Below are 19,858 nucleotides of genomic sequence, written 5' to 3'. Positions count from 1 at the left end.
TTTGTATTCAGATTTCTTAACAACAACATTATGATACTTACAAATATTTGTAATATTCTAATTAAAATTTGCACAGGAAATATAAATAATTTACGATAGAAATTTATATTCTTGAGAAACAATAGGGAAATTCAAACTTATACTATGTGAATAGCCAAAATAAATATTTATGAAGAAATTATTTATTTACTAACTAAGAGGTGAGTAATTATTACTAAAAGAACTAAAAGATATTTTTAACTTAATAACACGGTTTAATAGAGTCTGGAGCAGTGAAATTAAGTCTCTAATGTACAAAATAAAGCCACATACCTTGGGAGAGAGGGGTAGAGAGGGAGAGAGAGAGGGGTGAGAGGGAGAGGGAGGGATAGAGAGGGAGATAGAGGTGGAGGGGGTGAGAGAGGAGGAGTGGGAGACAAAGAGGGTGGGAGGGAGGGAGTGAGGGCTGAGGGTTATCAAAATTTCTAATGGAATTTTGTGGAGTTCCTCAAAGTACTTTTTCACACATATCTTGTTTAAATTTGTGCGCAGTGTTGCATGTTGAGATGACTGCTAGCTGTTCTTAAACTGCAGGTGTGATGGTAAAATTTGGTATCCAAACTACGTTAAGAATAGTTCGGGCCAAAGGACATTAAGCTGAATTATAACACGTGCTCTGCCATGAATCTCATTCTTTAGGACAGTGAGCAGCTTCTATAAATATTGAAAAATAAACTAAAATGCTAGGAATATAATGCATATGACTAAATGACGGAAAAGAAAATCAACCGATGGTATGTTGAGGATTAGCAAAAAATGAAATGGATTAAATAAAAATAATATAATGTAATGACAGTTGTAAAACCAATTAATGGGTAACATATGTATGACTTAAAGTATTTATTTTATTTCCTAAATTCTTTCGCATTTCTAATTAACTTTCCATTAAATAAATACTGGGAGTTAATTGGTTTTATATAAATTGAATCAATTTTTAATTTTATGAAAGTAATTAAGTTTCGATCAAGTCATTTTTAACAGATATCTGGCGAGTAAAATTGGAAAAACTATTATTAGATGAGTAATATATATATATATATATATATATATATATATATATATATATATATATATATACTCATTTCCAGCGTCGATAATTAATTACTCTCTCTCCCTCTCAAACACACACACTCTATTCTATATATTCGATGTGGCAGTATTGGTCGTTATTTACCATGTGAAATATTTTAAAATATGTCATCTTTATACAGGCGAGTGTATAAAAATGATTTTCAATGTTATTTGATTTTATATTAAAGGTAATTTTACATATGTATATTTCACAAATACGTTTTAATACAAAACATAACAATTCAATGAATATCTAACTGGTTAACTGCAGTTAAAAACTTATTTGCACAGTTGCTTCAAGAGTTAAATAATGGAACGTTCGGAGACTAGTGATACAGTACTATTTCTAACAATTTATTGTGTCCTGAATTGAAAATAAAATTGTTTCAGTACTCTCTATCTGTTAGGTGTGGAGAGACCTAGTACTAAATACAAATACTTTGAGAAATATGGTATTAGGCATATGAATTCTATATATTTTAATTTATATATCTCAATGTTTAAATCTCAGTTTGGCTACTTATAATGAAAGGTGCATCTATATTCAAACAACAATCGTGTACCTTCTGTGGTGATTGAAATGTAACTTACTTAATTAAAAAAAAAAACCATTTTATTATAAACGCGTATAGAGAAGAATATAATGAGGTAAGGAAGTAAAATATTTCCGTGGAAGAAATGGTGGAATCTCAAAGGAAGCAGGAGCGCATCTCTAATTGCTATTACTGTATGGTGAACTGGAACGAAATAGAGATTAAAGTCAAAAAGGGCTTCTTACACACTCCACTTTTTTTGTGAAAGGATTATTTACCCCAACGGGTTGAACCCCTATGTTTTGAATGTCGTATTAAAGGTATACTCAATGCAAACACATTGCAATTAAGAAAACACTCTACGGCGATCCTAACAAAAGTTGTAGGTAAATAACCACTTATATTGTAATGCCATCTAGAAAAAGACACCTCTTACCAAAAGTATGACCATCAGATACTATGCAAAGGGATAAGCGGAGCAACTCGAAGTCTTACTAAAAGATATAACGCATGCATTGTATTGATATGCGAAAGACATTGGCATTGTCCCTACAGTTAATTAACTGAAGTGGCTGTAAAAGCTATAATGTTGGACAAACTGGCAGAAATTTTATAAAAGGTTAAAGAACATGTACAAGCTTAAAAAAACATGTCTGCAATGAAATAATTCATCGCGTGTACGAATAAACTGACGAAAATTCAATTAACCATTTTAAAAAGTTAGGTTTTTAGTGATTTTATTATTTACAAAAACTATTCTGAATAATTCCTTTATATCAAAAGCAATATAGAAAACGCGTTCTTTAGTGTATTGTACTACTTATCTTATTAAAAAAAATGTTTTTAAAAATTTACCTGCTTCATTAATTGTTTACATAATTTTCCTCAGAACTCTTATAAAAATATGATTTCAACCTTTGTTTTTAGTAAAATCTCTAGATTTATTGTGATCTTTTCTATGATAATATTATTGGGAGTGCCGATGGCTGAGCGGTCTAAGACGTTGGACTTTGAGTCTGAGTTAGAGATAGCGCAGGTTCAAATCCTATCTATGACCGTTGCACTTTTTATCAGTACCATCAACCTTGTACTGTATTGACTCTCCCCCTTGTTCTGTTTGATAAGATCCTCGCACATGCCAGTGGCCCATGAGGACGGACAGAATAAGGTTTAAAAGGGATCGGTCTCTCCTTGAAAAAGAAAAAAATTAAACAAAAAACATAGGCATAAAACAAATACATTGAGGAACTCCACGAAAGTAGTCTTTCTATCTCACATTACTTATCCAAGACTTCTGCTAAGGTATAATACAGGACTTTAGCCAATCCATTATACGCTTGTCAGATTGATAAAATTTGGTAAAAAAATTTATCAGGCTGATTTAATGTCACACCTTTGTGTTAGTTTGGTAGGTTTTAAATGAGAACTTAATCGTGTGTGATCTCTTGCCATCAATAAAACATTAATCTGATTTGTGAATAAGAATATATATAAGTGATTTTTCTGGATACAGACTTTAACTTTACCAGTAAAATATTTTTATATACTTAATTGCAGAGCTAATGAGTTTCTAATTATCTTCAAAATGAGAGGGGAAAATTGAATTTGTTTGAGTTAATTATATTATGCTACTGTTATTTATTTGCACAAATGCTTGTCCCATTTGCTTGTATATTTCCATTTTAATAATGATAAATATACTAAATGCGTAGTGGTAATGGGCTCAAAACTGCAGTTTTATGGATTGATAACTCTTTGTAACCGGCAACATATGACTTAATTTGTTCGTTAAACACTGCAGTTCGTAGTTTTATACCCTTGTTAAGTTGAATAATTTTTTTTGTTATTCAATGAATGGAAGTTTTTCACGAAAATAAGTTTCAATGGCTTTAAAAACCATAAAATGTTTCGTTATTTTAATAAATTCATAATATTTTAAGTTTCGTATTATAACATATTTAAATTTATTGTGTCAATAATATATGATTAAAGAGTATGAATAAAATTATTCATATTTATTAAACATCACATCTCACCTATAGAATGTAAATATTTCAAAAGATTTATTTTTTGTATTTTAAAGCGTTAGATGAACAGTTTATTGAATTACTGAAGCCTTTGCAGAATTGTAGAGGATGCTTCAGGAGGCTCTCCAGCAGACATCAATTGAGTTGCTGATTGGAATTCAATTATTGCCAACTTTTAACAGTTTTATTCTCTTTAAAACCAATTAACATTGGAGAAGTTGAATTATCTTCGAAAATTTTATCACTTTCAAAAGGGTTTTAAACGAAAATCTCATCGTGGTTTTCTTTGATTAAAATTATATTACTGGATATTTACAAGTAAGCATGGTAACATATAACATTACTATCTATCTAACATCACATGTAAATACATGTAAACGAGTAATAAATCGATTACTAGACCCCAGCATTTTCAGTTTGAAGCCTTTTGAAACTATAAATCGTGACTTCTTTAGTCTGGCTTTCATTCATGTGTTAGATGTTCGTGTGTTTGTGGCGTACACAGATAAATCCCATCGTGCCCTAAATTTTAATAAACTCAAGTTGCGAGTGTGATACCCCTGCACGTCCTTCACTGAGATTTCATTATCTAGATGTCCTGTGGACAAATAGACAGACAGACAATCAAGCAGGAAAGAAATCCTTATATCTTCCTGACAGAGAAAAGAGAAATGTTTATTTCTGCTGAGTGATATGCTTCAATTACGCGAATCCACAGTCTGTGGTGGGGCCTGAATTACCATAAAACTCATTTTTGAATATGTAGATATAAGTTTTCATGCAAAATATAAATGCTAGAAATAAAATTTTCCTTCAGATATCCTGCCACATGGTGCATTTATATTTTTTCATTACGTTAGGTATTACAACGGAGTACATATAATAAATGTTCCGTGATATAGGGAAAGTACCACAATACTAGAGTGCTCTAGTGTAAAGTCTCGTCACTATCTTTATGCATTGACTTTTCACTCTATTATATTTTTTTCACCCTATGAATCAAAACTTCTCATGGTTTATTTTTATTTTATTTATCTGTGTCTTTAGTTTATTTTTTCGTTGCCATAGTGGTTACCTGTAACATCTATTTTAAATTATCCGCTATCGCTCAATCAAATCACATAGAGTGCAGATAGCAACATCAAACATATGTTGCTTTTATATAGACGAAGGTTCATGCAAACCTTAAAGTTTATAAGTCAGTTTGTCTTCGTAATATCCTGCGGGCAGAGTGACAAAAATGAAATTATTCTACATATTCCCTCAGAATTGTGAAATCTTTTTAATAGAATGTTGACCCTGGACATTTTCTTAATTAAATTAATTGTCATGAGTGTTACAGCCTATTATAATTTAAATAAAAGACAGAGATGTATTTGATTAAGTTACCAATTGTAAATTGAGGATTCAATGTGTAAAAACAGAGGTAATACTTAAAGATATTTTAAAATTCCAACATATTTCATTCAGTACTTCTCCGTGACTTTTCGACCTCTAAAACCTAACACCTCTTGTAAGTATTTGTACTTTTTTAGTTATAACACATTAAATATAAAAAAGTTATCTGCAGTTTACTAGAATATACACAACTACAAAGTGTACATTGATATATTAACTGTGAATTACAAGAGCTCAAATAAGAGATATTTCACATTGAAATGAGTGGTTATTTTATTGTAAGCAGTGAAATAAAGATAATATGTTAGTATATAGTATACTAAAGCACTCATTAACAAATATTTGTTGTTCTATTATTTTTGTAAAACAACGTGTCTATAATATTACCCAAATAAAGCAATACAATTTTAACTTCTTAGTTTATTACATTCAGATTCTACATGCTATATGTATTTATTTATCTATTGCTGGCAGTGGGGTTACATGACATTTAAAGGTATTTACCACAGCAAACGCTCTATCTTAGTAAGTCTTATTTGTAAACCAGATTAACTAATAGCTCGATAGAAAACTTTTATAATGGACGTTACATTGCGATAAAAGGTATTTCATACAGAAAACGCTATTTATGAAATTTATGCCCAATAAGAAACGTGTACGAGTGGATTGCGTTGGTTTCCGATAGAAGGTCACTGATATGGGAAAGTTGTTGTAAACTTCAATCTTATTGTATTTGTAATGATATGATACGTACATTAGTAGTATTTTGAAGCTTGCAAACTAAGATTAATGTCTTACGTTTCCCTTTCACGGCATACTGTTTTAAACAACAAACTCCAGATTTAATGCCAACACTAATATTTAATATTAAAAATATACATGACTGAAATTTTTACTAAATTGGAGAATATTAATAATTAAAACTTTTTTGAATGCCTCATTGGTGAACGTATAACATTTTGAATAAAAGTCTGTAATACGTAATTATTGGGAAATTGTTAATTACAATATGTCAAAATCACAGGTCCGGTTTGAAATTATGGTTTCTCTTTTGTGAAATGAATAAAAGTATTTGATCATTATTAATGTGGAAACCCTTGAATGGTTTTCCAAAATATTAATTTAATCTTGTATTTTATTAGTTATTAACGGGTTGGGAAAAAATACGAAGTTTCAAATTGTTTTGGGAACTTTGATTAAAATGATCTTTTAGTTTAAAAAAAGTTGGTTCGTTCAAATTAATTTATTAAAAATGAGTAATAATTATAACATTAAATATAAATGATAGTAAGTTAGCTACTTCAAAGCATGGGATTATAGCTAAGAATAACTTTAATTTATTTAGTAATTTTTTATTAAAAGATATTGTTTTAGTTTATAAACTGCTAAGGGCTCGAACGCTATGTATAAATATAAAAACTGGTTTTTCTTGAAATCGAAAGGGAACTGCCCCCTAAGAAGGAAATCAATCGTCATTAAGCCTCACTATTTTTTGTGGAGGTCGAAATTGAGTGTTATAAATAAGGTTAAAAATATAAACGGTACATTTATTATCCACATATTAGCTTTGAACGGTAAACACAGAATCGTAGTTTAAAAATGAAACATATAGTAACATTTATTTAAGTCTCTTACTGTTAAATTTAAATAGAAAAGCTATGAAAAGTACCATACAGGGATAATTTATATTTCATACTCTTTGCTGTTTCATAACCTTACATTTTGGCGAAATAACATAAAATAATATAATAAAATGAAAACTTGCGTGGCTGACAGTATAAAAATATTACTACCTACAAAAACTCCTTAATTGATTTCAAGGAGACTAGGAACTGTGCTTATACAATTTAAATTAGCTCTGTAATGAAATGATTTTTCACAAAAATTCATTCTTGTAGATTATTTCACACATTTGTATTAAGCTAAATATTGTCTTTTGATGATTTTCAATATCACAAGGTGGTACGTTGGAATATTTCATAATTTATGCAATGTGTAAGTTAATTAGATCTACATTAAAAGTTACAACAAAGTAAAGAGTCAAAGCTGCGCTTTGAATTATAATTCTGCTTTTGTAAACTAATAATAAACTTTGGTAAATATTAATGATGTGGGACTCCCAATGGCTTCTCACATAAAATACGTGTTATGTATTCCAACAATTTCTTGATTAGTTTTTCTCTTGAATATTGTTTCTAAAGGGTAAATCTTACATACTGTGCATATCAAATAGTGTACATATATTGTCAAACATTATGAATGTAATTAAGTTATGTTAGTTAGTAAATCAGGTTATTTGAAAAGTTAATTAAATATTGAATCCAGTTTTAATTAAAGTAATTGTTATTGCCTGCAAATTAGCGAAACCTATAACTCGAAGAGTGGTAAAACTATTTACATCTGTTTGCCTATCCACACGATATATCGAAAATGATCTGACTTATAGATTTGAGCTTATAAAGAAGTTTCATTACTACACAAGTCACACCGAGTATGTCAAAACATGGGAGATTGCATATGGGTAACACAGGAGACATTCTTACATTGGTATCCATGGCAACGAGAAAACGCCACAATAATTTAATTTATAAACAATTTGTATACAGTCATGTGGCACTTTAATAAGTGACCTAATAACTTTTGTAGCCTAATTATATTAGCTGTGGGCTTTAAATTGTTCATGACAACTTAGAGAAGCCTGTTAAGCAACATGTGGCGTACTCCTTCCTTGCTGTGTATCGCGTCGTTCTAAATAAAATTAACTTTTCTTAAATAAATTGTAATAACTCCTAACCTTAATCAACTTTAAAAAAATATTTATTTAAGTAATATTCAGTGCAATGTAATTGATATTCCACCAAATTTTTATACACTCATTTACAATCTTTTAATTCAGACACAGTTTTTAATTTTTCTTTGAGTATTTTACACATATTTATATATTATAAAAATTCTAAATAAAATTAATAACAAACTCACCCAGAAAACTGATATTTAATTCATTTGTATCAGCCTATAATTTGATACCGACCACCTTATAATAAATTTGAATGAAACTTAATAAACAGTAGTTAAGTGCTAATATTTAAATCTATCTTTAGTTTGTCTAAATATTGTTATTCATTCATATTTAACGGCTTAAATAGAAGCCGTCACCAAAAGTAAACAACATTGTATGTACTTTTCTTAAGCTGCACAATGTTAACTAAAACATACATTGCTTAAAATATATTAAAGATGCTTGATCTAAAAGAATAACAGGATTTTGTACACTCTCCATCATTAAATGTCGAAATAAATAGAACAATTTAAACTATAGGTTGCAAATTAGTATAAATTGGCAGTATTTGGAATAAATAAAATGACATATATAGAGGTTTTTGACCAATACGGGGCTACATTTAAAGCTAAACGAAAATGAGCCAAACACACAACTCTCCCCTGAAATCATAAATGTGCACCAGGCTAGGAACCTCGCCGAATAAAATTATCCTATTAGGCTTTAGCAGTCAATTATTGAAGGGAAAGAACAGTTTCATTTCTGTCTGTCTGTCTTTATATGTCTGTCTGTATGATATCTTTAAAAGAATGAACCTATAAAGTTAAAATCGTGCATGAAACTTAATTTCTATATGAGGAACACTAAGTTCGATTACGACCACGTCACTCAATGGGATTTAGCTCAGCGTTCATGAATGGTTATGCATTGGCATTATAGGCAACCATGATAGCAAAGAAAGTATACCAAATTAAATAAATTTAGAAACAAACTCGGTACACTAAGAAGAGGTTTTAACATGTGGCATATTAACGTTTAGCCTAACTAACCTAACATGCAAATCAATCTTTTATGGGGACTTGAAGTGTAAAATTTATTATTTATTTAATTTTAATCAAACACAATTTAGAGCTCAAAACTGTGAGTGTATAATGTGGTAAAATATCTCGAGGAGTAATTCATCTGTATACTTGAAATTTAAACGAAACTCTATTTATACATGAACAAGAATGCATGTCCGACCATAGAATTGTAAGGGAGCGTTGTTCAAGTTGACCACTCAATAGGCTGACACAATTTCTCTTTTGTTTGCCAGGGAATTGAAATTTACTTTTCCATGTGGTTGTCTGTCGTTCTATAGGTCAGGATTTAAATTAAATAAGGCCTTGAAATTGTGTATTTCACCTCAGCGAAGCCTGTTACGTGACACGTGGTGTAGCACACTCCAGTCTTGGAACTAATAAATCTATCAATATGTGGAGAATGTAACCGTTACACTAAATTTTTATAATGGGTTACAGCAACACCAAACGAATAGATGTAATCCGTTTTACAGCAGAAGGGGCGTGGGGACAGAATGATAGCCTCGCCGAAGATGTAGTACCCGCACACATTGAATACATGGATCCAACATATCATTAGGACAAACACAGATTGTCTCTACGAAGGACGTCTTATTTATATTGTTTTCTCCATACGGAAATGTATGGCCTCTACTTCAGTGGGTCTTTATTTACAATCTTGTCTCGGAAGCTTTGTGGCTTTTTACATTTCACGTTTTAGAGGCCTCAGTATAATTTTACAACCAGAATATTTATTTCAAAACAGTAAAATCTTACATTTTGAATTAGGAAGTGTGAGTAATCTAATTAAAAATACTACCATTGCTACTTAAAATATAATAGTATAATAGTAGTCTTGGTAGTTTTCCATATCAGATTAAAACAATCTTTTTAGTAACAAGATCGTTCAAAAACTTCATAAGTGGGAACATGACCTTTCAAACTTAAATGAAGTGATGAGTACATAAGTACAGTAAGTGAGAAATGTGAGCGATCTAATAAAAAACACTGCCAATGCCGTATAAAAACATAATAATAAACATAATTATACCAATCTTAATTTATGTACAAATTATTTTTTTATTACAAGATTGCTGCGTGAGATTATTAAAAAACTTCAACAGGTAAAAACATGACATCTCAAACTAAAATAAGCAAAAGAGTACAATAAGAAAAAACACAAGAAAAATATATGGATACAGACTTAAAGAAACTTAAATTTGAATATTATGTTTTTCTACATAAAATAAGGCTGAATAAAATATTAATAAAATCATCACAATGCACAGTAACTTTAGGTGAGATTTCTTTTTTGCTTATGTACAATCCGATTTATAGTTTCAGTTATATTCCAAAACATCTATCTATGACATTCCTAGACTGATTCAAATTAACCAAGTGTACAACATTCATAAAGATACGTGCTTATTTTTGAGGCTGTTATTTGTAAATGTTTAAAAAACAGCAGGATGCTTAAAATATATTATTTACGAAGTGCAGTTTTATTTCGGTTAGATATACTTTCAAGGCGTTTGTAATACTAATATTCGCACGCACACACACACACCCATATATATGTGTATTTTTTCAATTAAGATTGGATAACAAAATGTACTTGCTCCGCCGTGACTCTTACCTGGATCTGTCCCTTGCCGGGTGAGTGTGCTACCATTACACCAGAGAGCTCTTACTTTTTACGATTCAATTAGTTTGTATTTGGCCATATATTCTGTCACATATGCGTTTCAATAACTGAACTAACATATGATCGGAAGGACAAATACCTGGCAAGTGAGAGATCCGGGTTCGACTCCCGGCGGAGCAAGTACTTTTTGTGATTCAATGTTTATTGAAATTAAATAAGGCTATTGCCATTTATACAATTTAATATATATATTTATATATATATTTATATATGTATATAAGGTTCAAAAGATAAATAATCCTTGAAATTAAGTATTAAAAAATAACAGCTTATAACACGTTTTGCGTGACAGAAGTCTGCTGTTTTTTTACTACAGTCTGGGAAAGAGAGGCATATTAGTGCCCACTGCCCTGTTTTTCTTTAAACCACAGAAAAAATTACATATCAGAATTTCAAGGATGCTAATAGTTTCGACTACTGTACTCGTATGTGCAAATTTTCATAGCTTTATTCATCAAAGTGGGTTTTATAACAGTGTTAAAAATACAATTTACAATACATAAGATACCTTAAATGTATCGAGTGTATTATCAGGTATAATACCTTTTAAAAGTTACATAGTATCTTTGTTTTCAATCTTTATTCTAGTATTGCTGAAGCACTGTATATTTATTCTTACATCAATAAAAATTCTGCCTCTTTGGTGAACTTCAGCTGTAATTTCAGCCGCTGTTTGTGCTAATACAATTTGGATTATGTTTCGTATGTATTATCGTTATTTTTTCTCTTTATTAAATATTCAAAGAAATCATTTTTCCCATCATAAAAACGTTCTTAAGCCTCCAACAATATCTTGAAAAACATTAGGCTGAACTAGTCCACTCGATCTCGAAATTAGCGCTTAGCAACAATTTAAGTGATTAATTTATATTTATAATATTGTTGGTAGGTTTCCTGTTAAATATATATATATATATATATATATATATATATATATATATTGTTTGTGGTGAAAGTATAGACCGCTTTCAACAAAAGATTGGTCCACAATTAAATCTTGCTTAATTTCTGTTGGAAAAATGGTATTTTTTTCCTTCATGCCACAACACATATTGATCTTCAGACCATTAAAGTTGAGCATCTCATACATTTTGTCTAGTCATTTCCTTGTATGTTGTTCTCATTACATTTATATAACATCACATTGGGTTATCTTATGTGTCACCGTTGTATTCCCTATCACAGGAACATTGTATACCTTAGGATCATATAAATACTTGTAGCGTTTATCCGGAGAATTAAAGCTTCAGAATGAACAGACTTTAAATCTAGGTGTAAAAAAATTTTAAACTGTATTAAAATCTTTGGTAATATCCAGAGGACTCGCTTTTAGGAAATACTTATACAACCGACTACCTAAGTAAAGCAAACTATTAAAAAGAACAGACTTAATTTGACTAACTGTAAAAATTACATGTCATTATGACGATTGGTTCTTGTTTTGTGCCACCCAAATGGAAGTGAAGTCGGAGGAATAGAATAGATGTCTCCCTGTCCCTGTCTACTATGTGTTACTAAGCTATATAGGCTAACTAGGTTTGGATTACATGACGACATGATCTGAGTTTCAATTCGGGTTCTATCTCAAGGAATATCTTTTTCTTTGGTCCCCAATTATAAGCCCGCACTGATAGTCAAGGACATGTCTGGACGGTACTTTCCCGACCTCAGACCACATCCCACATCATTTAAATTTTCTAGCGTCAATTGAGGTCAGGAATGTACCGATCAGAAAGCATCCTGGCCATTGCCTTCGGTGGTGCTTCCAGCGGTACACCACACTTCTGGCATAAAAAGAAAATCATCCTTCGAGATTGTACTTTAATTCAAGTTTAGATCACGTGAGTGCTCTTCAAGTTTTTGTATTTACGTATGTACGTATTTACCTACTTACATAGCATAACTAATAGTAGATAGAGACAGAGTGGTCCCCTTCTCGCCGACGTCGCTTCCTTTTGGGAAGCAGAAAGCAAGAACTGATAGACATAATGACATGTAATTTTCATATTAAATTACATAAAATCTTTTCTTTCTAATGTATTGTCATTTTACGCCTCTAGTTATAGAAACCCTTCAAAAATAGTGGCCTTCGAATAATACTAAATTACCTAAACTTTCACAAAGGGGCCTTGTGCAAAAATATTTGTTAAATAAATAATATTTTATAGACAGCTGCAGGTATTGGGTTCTTTTAAATTAGAAAAATCAACAAGTAAATGGCTTACAAAAAGTTTTAGACATCTATTTTTGTATTTTAATTTGATCGATTGTATTTAACGCATTGCTGTAAGTTTCGTTAAACATTATTCCGGTTTAAGATTTGATTTTAAAAACTCAATAGAAAATATATATGATAAGTTACCATACATGACAATTCTAATTATTCTGATGTCAGCAATGGAGTTAGAATAAAGTTGGAGGTTGGAATTTCAAGATAAAATATAACTTGATAAGTACGACTCCACCCCATCCTCCAGCGAACAAACAACCCTGATACAATCTTCCCTCCTTTCCAATTTCACTGTGTTCCTGGCTCTGTTATATCGTACTACCTCACTCTGTTACAGAAAATACTATCTTCTCTGTTGTAAGTTATGTTAAGTGATTTAAATTTATTTAAATCACATTTATTTTTTTATTATCTAAGGTAAAATATATAACCGAGTCAATTTTAGTCAATACAATACTTATTTTTATGGGATAAAGAGGCTTATAAAAATCTTTGAACGTGTTGGATTACGAATATTTTATACTTAACAATAATACCCACTTATTTAAAATAAATTTAAATTAAAAATTGTAAATCATAGAAATATATGGGTCTAGTTGTGTATTACAGAATAAAATTCTCTTCGTGGTACGAGTAAATATCAAAATGCATAATAACTTGTGAATTTAATAAAACTTGTATATTAAGTTAGGAGCTGACGTTTACATTATATTAACCATCTCAAATAATAATTTATTTACCTCCTTCCATTTCCATCCTAAAAATGGTTGAAGTTTACCCATAACTAAAGGCACAACGCTCATCATTAGTCTCTAAGAAATATCGGAATGCATATAAGTGTTGCTTAAGTATGTCAGAAAGTATGTCAGCCTATGTGTTGTCGAGAGCGCTGATGGTCGAGGAATCTTTGGACTTTTGATTTGAGTTAGAGATTGTACAGGTTCAAATCTACCTCCTTTGTGATCCTCAGATATCTCTGTTTGTCACTGTATCATTTTGTATCAGAACTGTTGAACTTATATCGACACTCCCCCTTACTATCCCTCACAATATCCCGCACAGGCCAGTGATCCATGAGCATGGAAATATTTAGGTCTAAAAGGAGACTGGCATTGCACAATTATCAACAGAACAAAGCAATCACTAGATTTTGTACAGTGCCACTGAAGACTACCAGTCATTCACTATTCATGCTTTTACAATATATTTATATAAATCTCTCTATGCAGGAGTTGGGGCTGTTTTTTGTAATATAGCGACCTTTATACTTAGGCAATATATGTGATGTTCAACGGATTTAGAACAGATTTCCTGGTTCGTGGGTGTTTCTATGACCTCCAAATAAATAGATAGTAGCCTTCTAAGGGAGGCTAAAATACTTGATAGTTTGCAACACATGAATCTGAACGAGAGTTAGCTATAAGCAGGTAACACATTGTTACGAGTGTGTTTTCTAACAATAGGGATTTGTATAACCTTTTGCTACACCCATTGCCATCCGACAGGGCTTCGAACTTCATAAAGCAACTTTAGCTTAAAAGACTGTACCTTCACACCTAATGCAGGGTCCATTACTCAATAAGTGTTTCAGAAAATATAAAAACGGAAACCTGCAAAACTTACGATAATAGTATTTAAATGAAAATTTAAATAATATCAGTAATAAATTTATATATATTATTTACCACTGAGGTAAAAGAGACATAGAAACCATTCTACCATACGTTTGTGTGTTAATATAAACCACAAAATCGTTGCCCAGGCGAAACCAAGAGAAATATTTCTAACTCTTAACATGTTAAAAGCCAAGAATTCAACAATTCTGAGAAATGCAGATTAAATATTCCTTAAACCTATTTATTGCATATATTCCATCGCATCTAATACTATTAAAAATAAACTATGTGAGATTTTTGGCAAAACGAAGTTTTTAGTTACGCATGTCATCTTATATTAAGGTTTTACATTCTATCTTATATTATATACTTTCAATTAAAAGTCCACAGTTTATAGTATTAGCAGCTCAGCGATTCAAAACTGAAAAAAATATTCGTAAAAAATGTTACTAAACTAAATTAAAGTTGTGAAGTTTATTCTCTGCTATTAGCTTGACCGCTGGAAGTCTCTCTAAATCATAGCTACTGATACATAACTCGATCAAAATCTAATAAAATGCACATAAATCAGCTTTTTGCTGATTATTACAGAAGCAGTTTTAAAACGATAGTTCTCAAATAATCTAATATTCTATACTTCGTCTCAGTATATACCATATAACTATGCGTAGTACCCCAGTTACGTTCAAAATAAAAAAAATCAAAATCTTTTTTATTGCAGCGACAATATTTACATTGTATGGCAAACGTCAATACGGGGTTTCTTAAATTCCAGGCATTCATACACACAATACACATTCATACATACAATTTTATAATCACGCCTCTTTCACTGATTGCTAATGCAACTCACTTAGTACAGCAGAGTCAGTCTTCTAATTGGGCGGTATCCCAGTTGCATTTGAATGCCAATTTCTACTGCCGTGATATCTGAACTGCTCACAGACGAGCAGTCCACTAGTTTGTCAGGCATCTTGTGAAGTTTTTATTTGATCACCTTAAATTACCTGAAATATTGATTACTGCAATAGTACATATTGTACATATTGGTTACATTAGACTGTTGGCTAATTTTTGCTCTTGTACGTTCTGTACATAGAGACTCCATTTGGATCGCAACGGTACTGATGAAATCTGATTCCCACTCATTCGTTCATACTTGGAAACAATTCAAACTGCGCTGAGCACAGTCGCACAAATCTATTGTCAACAGATTTATGGACAAAAACACTCCATTGGCGTAGCGGTTTTTTATACTCAGTTGCTTCTGGCGATTCGCCCATAAATCTCATATATTGTTCCGCTCTATAGATATCCACAAATATACTCATGTTGTTGCCAACTCTACGATATATTACGATGAGTTTCTCCGTCAAAATCGGGATGGATACAAATTAAAGGGAATGAACACGAAACTATAATCACCATCATGCCTTTCATTGGCAGTAGTGATTCTTTCACATTTTCAAATAAAAAATATTTCACAGAAAAATTTTTTCTAAAAATCAGGCTTTGTATACGACATCTGATTACCTCAATTACATAATGTTTGGCCTTTTAGCTATTGGTGACAGTATAATTTGTGTGGAATATTATTTATTCTACAGCGATATATTTTTGGTGCACTACGAGCTAAGGTGGATATTTTTTACATTTCCAGCTAATGTTAAAGTAAAGAAACATTACAATAATCTATTCTTCTAATTTAACTAAAGGACCATTCCCGTCTTATATGTTGCACAAATGATTTTCCCTACCTCATATATTTTAATCGAGATATAGCTGATTTACATCTCATCCATGGAATATATAATAAGAATTCAATCGTCATATTAAGTTCATTTAGAATGTTCTAATTTTGAGGGAATGCCCTAACAAAAACATTAGTGTAATTGGCGCTATCGGTTTAGTCTAAAATATACTTTGTAATTCCAAGGTGCGAAAGGTCACAGGCAAAACAATGGAAAAAAGAACATGAACGATGAAAAAGCTGGTATTTGATTTGATGATCTGCTTTTAGGCTGTGGGTCTGTCAAACTTGACATGAACGTAGTTCACCAACACACGGATTATAATCACGTCCACAACCTAAATAGAATTGCGGCGGGCAGGAGTAAGGTAACTATCTGGGTGTTGCATCTTACCGACCAGTCTTTGGTGATCCTCTGGCACACTTCAGTTACTTTAATCCTTAACAAAATTATATGCTTCATAAACGAATGTTTGTTTAAGTGTGCAAGACATTCACTGGCTGGATAGATCTACCGGCTGAAGCTGTAATCGAACATAGCCCATGCACATCACAGGTGATCTAGCATCAAAAGTCTTCAACCACAATACCAACTGCTTCGTCGCAACTCCCTACCAAATTCCCACACTTGCAGCAAGGGGTTCTATGTAGCTTATAGGTAACAGTCTAATTAAACGAACAATAAACATGCAATACGGTAGAGTTGTAAAACAGTAATATATATCTCACTAACAACTACTGATTTTAGTAAACTATTGCGAAAAAAAAATTTTAAAATACGTAGTTAAAGAATGATGAAAACTTCCAGCCAAAACATGAAGAAAATTTCTACGACATTTACATTTTTCCTAGTCTTCCTCCTTTCCCTATGCATAGTAACTTCGCCAGGGCTCATCCCCAGAGTCGGAACTTCAAGCTGTTAGTGTAAAATCAGCTTTTGCTCGACTTCATGACGTTAATTTTATGTTGTTAAACTTAACGTAGTTTTTTTGCTACACTTTTAGTTTTAATTTTTGTGTCCTACGGTTTTACTGCAAGATGAGGTGTCAGTCTTTAGGTATATTAAAACGGAAATGATTTACTTGAGGGGTTTGTTTGAAAAGTACTGTAGTGATAGATACATCCCTGGTTTCAATTAGAAAAAGAACTAGAAAACGACAAAAAAAAAGGATTCATTACAGGATAAAGAGACAGACGGTACATTTGTCTCTGAGACAGAGAGATTCATCACTTGTTTCAGACAAGAACAAAGATAACTGCTGAACGTGTGTATTAATTCGACTTGAACTCTTACTGCAGTCTTACTCAACTTGTTCCCGAAGTATTATATCTTATTCAAGGCTGTCAGACTATGCAAATACAGATTTCAAATGTTGTGAGAGACTTTTAAGCCTTTTGTAATGAGTTACAATGCAACGACTTCAACAAAAGACTCGGAATAAAGAAAAATAAATATAATTTATAAATTTCCGTAATTAGACTCCCTCTTATAGTAGTGTTATGACAGATTTGTTAATCTAAAATATATCTATTTAGCTTGATAGTAACAACATTTCTCATTTAAAAATGTTCTTCAACAGCATATAATCCATTAGTGTACTAGGAATGCTCTTTAACTATTCACTTAATATAAAAGCTGTTTTCCATTCCTGTTCACTAAGTAAAAATAAGTTCTAATAAAGTTGTAATTATGCAAGTAAGTTTTAAGTTCCAACGCAAGTAGTGCCTTTCTGAAAATTTATTCTGATAATTAAATTGGAATGCGCAGTTGAATTATTTGCAAAGAGTCCACTGCAGGATTCTCTCAATACAACGATAATTGAATTTTAGATTGCACATTCAATTATTGAGGATTTATAACTTATCAGCTTGAAAACCAATCATTGGTTAAAAACTCAAATAATTGTTTCATCTAGTACAGAACGATCTATTAATGTAGGCGATTTAAGTATTCATACCTAAATACAACTAAATATAGTCAAAATGTACTAATTATACATCACATTTTTCTAAAATAACACCAAATTTATTATCCTAATCATCTTATATTTTGTTTTACGTCTGGCCAATCATTTTCTTTAGTTTAATATTTTTAAACCCAACGTAAATTAACCAAGAGTAATCTTTTAACGCCTTCTCGTCATTGACCTGTAGCCGTGGATCAATAAAAAATACATACATCATATTTACATGCTCAATTCTATGCACGTGGCTACGCTTTATTATATACTTTTTGATTTTTGTAGTCAGTTGAAAATTATTAGATTATTTCTAAATTAAATAATTTAATGTAAGCTATTAATAGTAGCTTGTTTTAAAACGTTAAGTATTATTTAAACAAATTCTCATTTTTTTAAATGATGTTTTAAAATAATAATTGCTGTATGTTGCATAACTATGTCGTGTTTTACGTCCGGAAGCGGAGCAAGTTAATTCTATGATGCCGTATGGCATCCTCACATGTGTCCATAGGCTTACTGTAAGAATAAAGAGCATTACGGATTATCAAAAGCTCTAAGCTCATATAAGGATGTATTCCAGTTTTAATTCTTCCTTTTATATACTTATAATAAACTATTATTTTTACATTGACTCCGATCGTTCTCTTGTAGATATATACAGGCACCCCATAAGGTACGGTAGTTACCTTAACACACCAGTTCACAGTTTTTCTCTCTCCGAGAAGAAAGTGTTTCATGCCAGTGATCTGTCTTCAACCTCCTAAAAAAAGGAAAAAAAGAAGAACAATTAAAAGATTGTCCATCTAATAATATACTTTATCTCCAATTTAAAAGGTAATTAGCTTAATCTTGTATGCTTGCTCTTAAATCTAGACATTAAGATATCTGATATATTTTCATTGACATATGAGGTTGGTTGGTTGATTAAATCGGTAAAATAGTACAAACAATTATGAACTAACAGAAATATAAAGTTGAATATACTGTAAATGCATCTATATGCATAATTAATGAAAATTAATTCTTGAATTAATGCTAATTTACTTAATTACCAGCTATGAATTCATCACTCAGGTCAATTTATTAATATTTTTCTGGAAAATTTAAAGTAGTATAATTATTAGAGCTGCATAGATTTGGCTGCTTGGGCAAGGAATGAGCGCAAGTGGCTCCTTAATTTTGACCTCCTTTTTATTGTTTGGATTTAACAATTTTCATGGGCAGGTTATCATTATATATGACATATGAAATGATTATCTACTAAATGAATTGAAATTTTTAAAATAGATAGTGTATAACAAAACCAAACATGACGTAGTTTAACATTTTCATGAGAGGCCGTTGAGAAAGCATACGAGTAGATCAGGAACATTTGCGTAGCATTGCTACTGTCGTGAATATTACAAATAACTAATTTACAATAAATACGTTTTTTAAAAAGGTGAACCATTATGGTCGTTTACATTTTTTAATATGGAATTTAAAATAGGCTACATTGATTCATAATCATAGTTTATCACAGAATAATCTCAACAGTTTTATCTAAGATAATAAATGTTTTATATATATATATATATACATTGAAGTTGTATTTAAAATATCTAGTGATGTTTAAAAAAGCACATCCACAATAACCTCATTCTCAAGGCCAAAAAGAACATTGTGTTTTATGTAAATCAGATGTGTAA

The sequence above is a fragment of the Homalodisca vitripennis genome, chromosome 8, assembly GCF_021130785.1.
Source record: "Homalodisca vitripennis isolate AUS2020 chromosome 8, UT_GWSS_2.1, whole genome shotgun sequence".
Lineage (NCBI taxonomy): Eukaryota > Metazoa > Arthropoda > Insecta > Hemiptera > Cicadellidae > Homalodisca > Homalodisca vitripennis.
This window is presented reverse-complemented; position numbering follows the sequence as displayed.